The sequence below is a fragment of the Rana temporaria genome, chromosome 2, assembly GCF_905171775.1.
Source record: "Rana temporaria chromosome 2, aRanTem1.1, whole genome shotgun sequence".
Taxonomy (NCBI): Eukaryota; Metazoa; Chordata; class Amphibia; order Anura; family Ranidae; genus Rana; species Rana temporaria.
Window position 1 is genome coordinate 36483987 of NC_053490.1, and position 5373 is coordinate 36489359.

Consider the following 5373-nt stretch of genomic DNA (forward strand, 5'->3'; position numbering starts at 1 on the left):
TGGGCCCTATGTATAGAAGAGAAGTGTAGAGGGTATCACAGTGGGCACTATGTATAGGAGAGAAGTTTGGAGGGTATGACAGTGAACAGTATGTACAGGAGATGGGTGTGGAGGGTATGATGGTGGGCACTATGTATAGGAAAGAAGTGAGGGTATAACAGTGAGCAGTATGCACTGGAGAGGAGTGTGGAGAGTATGATGGTGGGCACTATGTATAGGAGAGAAGTGTGGAGGGTATGACAGTGGGCAGTATGTACAAGAGAGGAGTGTGGAGAGTGCGACAGTGGTCACTATGTACAGGAGAGAAGTGTATGACAGCGGGCACTATGTACAGGAGAGGAGTGTGTAGGTATGACAGCGGGCACTATGTATAGGAGAGAAGTTTGGAGGGTATGACAATGGGCACTATGTATAGAAGAGGAGTGTGGAGGGTATGACAGTGGGCACTATGTATAGGTGAGGAGTGTGGAGGGTATGACAGTGGGCACTATGTATAGGAGAGGAGTGTGGAGGGTATGACAGTGAGCAGTATGTACATGAGAGAAGTGTGGAGAGTATGTACAGCTGAGGAGGATGAAGGAATCTGGGAAGGAAAATGTAAAGGTTTGTGGAAGGATGCGCTTAGGCGCAGTTCTTGAACTGTATTTGGCTTTTAACAAATAATAAAATCAAATAAAAAAAATCAAATCAAATGCGTAGTGGTTAAGCGGTACATATATGGATTGAAATTATGCCAATTAAGCAGAGACCAGCTATAGTCGATCTATGTATGGGCTAGCTGGTTTTACACAAGTCAATCTATTATCTGACTTGAGTACAACCAGCCTGTCAGGTTTTTCCCAAAACAATCAGTGCTGCCAGCTATAGTTAGCAACACTGATCAATGTATTCACAGGCAGAACACAATAACACTGCAGGAGTGATTCCCCCATCCACAGGTCAGCAGGGGAGAGGGTGTGTGGGGACAGGCTGGGGAGAGATACTAGTCAGTGGCTGGGAAGGCCCTGGCTAGTATCAGAACCAGATTCACACAGGTTACATACACCAGGATCGTTAGAGCGAGAGCAATAATTCTAGCACTCAACCTCCTCTGTAACTCTAAACATGTAACCAGTAAAAAAAAAAAACTTTAAAGCATTGCTTAGGACAGTGGTCATCAACCCTGTCCTCAGGGCCCATTAACAGGCCAGGTTTGCAAGATAACTTAAATACATCACAGGTGATATAATTTGCTGCTTAGTGATTGCAGTATTCTAGACTGCATCTCCCCAAGGTAATACATAAAACCTGGCCTGTTAGGCTGCATTCACACCTAGGCGCACAAAATCGATGCGTTTTGTCCCGCGAATTGTGGTGACAAATTGCGGCGTTTTGTACCGCGATGTCGCCGCGATTGTGAATGCAGCCTCACCCCCTCTATGGAGATGGTTCACATCTCCTATGCCCAACGCCGAAAGCCGCCTGAAAAAAAGGTCCGGGACTTTTTTTCAGGCGGCAGGCGTACGGCGTTCGGCGTGGAGATGTGAACCATCTCCATAGAGGGCAATGTGTTTTCATCCCTCCAGCGTCTCGGGGCTGCTAAGGCGTCACACTACAGGCGACAAAACGCCTAGGTGTGAATGGGGGCTAAGTGGGTCCTGAGGACAGGGTTGATGACCACTGGCTTGGTATACAAAAAAAATTGTGCTATATATATATATAATGTTTGAGGGTTCTGAGTAATTTTCTAGCAAAAAACAAATGATGATTTTTACATGTAGTAGAGAAGTGTCAGAATTGGCCTGGGTGGTAAGGGGTTAATTACCATAAGTAATATACAAATAATTATTATAAGCACTGTGATCTCATCCTTTCAGTCTGCTGCTGCAGAGTGTGTCAGCTTGTATTTAAACTGGCCGCTCTGTATGTAGCTTCTGACAGGCTGCGCAAGCAGCCCCGTATCTCCGGAACCATAAATGATAGGAGCCCCATATTTTGACCAGTGGTGGGGTGGGTCTTCAGCTACATAACCCCTGGTCACTGTGTCACAATCCTCGAAGTCTATCTTTTTTTTTTTTGGGCAAATGGGCCTATCTTGAATGAATGAATGAAAAACGTATAAAGCGCGGCGCATGCGAACTGAATCGCTTCTGGGCGCTTGAGGAAGGGGTCTGGAGCTGCAGCTCCAATAGCCCCTATGTTAATCCGGCCCTGCCTCAGGAGTGCCATTCTGTCGACGTATAAGTGCGTGCGTAGGTCGGCAAGCAGTTAATGGAATACCACACTCTTGTCCATTTTCTGGGTTATCTACCGTTGACCAAAAAATGGGGAGAAAAGTGTAATTAATACTGACATATGTCCAAACGTCCTCAAAACACTACAGTCCCAACATGTATTTAACCACAAAAAAAGGAAGATGTGGACTGAATGTAGCAATGAGGAAAAGCCAAAACTACAATGTATACAAATGGTATCAACATTTTTTACTACCACATCTGTGTGTGTGTGTATATTTCATTTTTTTAAATCCCCTTTTTAAGCAGCTTTTAACCACTTCAGCTCCGGAGCATTTTGCTTGTCAATGACCGGGCCACTTTTTGCGATTCTGCACTGCGGCGCTTTAACTGAAAATTGCGCGGCCTTGCGACGTGGCTCCCAAACTAAATTTACGTCCTTTTTTCCCACAAATAGAGCTTTCTTTTGGTGGTATTTGATCACCTCTGCGGTTTTTATTTTTTGCGCTATAAACAAAAATAGTGCGACAATTTTGAAAAAAAATAAGAATATTTTTAACTTTTTACTGTAATAAATATCCCCCAAAATATATAAAAAATATATTTTTTTCCTCAGTTTAGGCCGATACGTATTCTTCTACATATTTTTCGTAAAAAAAAATCGCAATAAGCGTTTATTGATTGGTTTGCGCAAAAGTTATAGCGTCTACAAAATAGGGGATCGTTTTATGGCATTTTTATCTGCGATTTGTATTGGTACTGCGACCTTATTGCGGACACATCGGACACTTTTGACACATTTTTGGGACCATTGGCATTTTTATAGCGATCAGTGCTATAAAAATGCATTGATTACTGTAAAAATGTCACTGGCAGGGAAGGGGTTAACACTAGGGGGCGATTAAGGGGTTAATTATGTTCCCTTATTGTGTTCTAACTGAAGGGGGGTGAGACTGACTTGGGGAAATGACAGATCGCTGTTCATACATTGTATGAACATACGATCAGTTATTACTCCCCCTGAAAGGACTGGGAGCTGTGTGTGTTTACACACACAGCTCCCGGTTCTCGCTCTGTCACGAGCGATCGCGGGTGCTCGGCGGGGATCGCGCCTGCCGGGCACTCGTATCAGCACCAGGGGCGAGCAGGGGGTGCGTGCGCCCCTAGTGGCCGCAATGCAAAATCACGTTATATTACGTGATTTTGCGCAGCTGACCTGCCGCCGTAATACTACGGTGGGCGCCGGCAGTCGGCAAGCTAAAGCTACTAGTGAGCTAATTTGTTAAATCCTATTCTTCCCAGTTAAAGGATTTTTTTGTAATGTACACTATATTACCAAAAGTATTGGGACGCCTGCCTTTATACGCACATGAACTTTAATGGCATCCCAGTTTTAGTCCCTAGGGTTCAATATTGACTTGGCCCTCCCTTTGCACCTTTAACTCTTCTGGGAAGGCTGTCCACAAGGTTTAGGAGGGTGTCTATGGGAATGTTTGACCATTCTTCCAGAAGCGCATTTGTGAGGTCAGGCACTGATGTTGGATGAGAAGGCCTGGATCACAGTTTCTGCTCTAATTCATCCCAAAGGGGTTCTATCAGGTTGAGGTCAGGACTCTGTGCAGGCCAGTCAAATTCCTCCATGCCAAACTCACTCATCCATGTCTTTATGGACCTTGCTTTGTGCACTGGTGCTCAGTCATATTGGAACAGGAAGGGGTCATCCCCAAACTTTTCCCACAAAGTTGGGAGCATGAAATTGTCCAAAATGTCTTGGTATGCTGACACCTTAAGAGTTCCCTTCACTTCTGGAAGAACGGTCAAACATTCCCATAGACACACTCCTAAACCTTGTGGACAGCCTTCCCAGAAGAGTTGAAGCTGCAAAGGTTGAGCCAACTGAATATTTGTGATGCCATTAAAGTTCTTGTGCGTGTAAAGGCAGGCGTCCCAATACTTTTGGTAATATAGTGTATATACATGGGACAACTTCATACATCAGAGCTTAGTACTTTTGTAACCCGATGTATAGCATAGTCCCATGAATATATTGGGCATCATGTTTTTATAGTAATTATAGATTTTTTTGGGCTGTACTAATTAAAATCTTTGATAGATATAGATATCTTGTGTTGACTTTTCTTCATTGTTACACCCAGTGTCCCCTTCTTTCTATTTTTGCTGCAATTTATTTCTTGAATTGTGTGCAGGAAGTCCGCCAGGTGGCGCTATAACACCACACACTGTGAAGATTAAATTTTTGCTACCATTTGTTAAATTATGTACAGTTTGTCCAGCAGATGGCGCTGTATCACCGCACATTCCGAAGATTCCAGGATGGGTGCAAAGTATCCAGCCAACTACCGGAAGTATTGCTGTAGCTATGGTAACAGTGAGTGTTGTGCTGTAGGAGAGTTTACAGGTTGTCATCTGCTGGGTACATGTGAGTATAGAGGAGCCAGATCAGGGCACACCTACAGGACATGTGGGGGCACTCACCCTAACCTGACACATACTTCACATCTCATATGTCTGGACTGTAAAGGGTTCTATTGCTGGACTGCATAGGGGTCAATTTCTGGACTGTATAGGGGTTCATCTCTGGACTGTATAGGGTTCCATCTCTGAACTGTATATAGGGGTTCATCTCTGGACTGTATAGGGTTCTATTGTTGTAATGCATAGGGGTTCATATCTGGACTGTATATAGGTTTATCTCTGGACTGCATAGGGGTCCATCTCTGGACTGTAAAGGGGTTTATTTCTTGACTGTATAGAGGTTTATCTCTGGACTGCATAGGGGTCCATCTCTTGAATGTATAGGGTTATATTGCTGGACTGCATAGGGGCCCATATCTTGACTGTATAGGGTTATATAGCTGGATTACATAGGGGTAAATTTCTTGACTGTATAGGGGTTTATCTCTAGACTGTATAGTGTTCTATTTCTGGACTGAATAGGGGTTCATCTCTTGGCTGTATAGTGTTCTATTGCTGGATTGTATATATAGGGGTACATTTCTTGACTGTATAGGGGTTTATCTCTGAACTGTATAGGGGTTTATCTCTTAACTGTATAGGGGTCCATCTCATGACGGTATAGGGTTCTATTGCTGGACTGCATAGGGGTCCATCTCTTGACTGTATAGGGGTTCATCTCTGG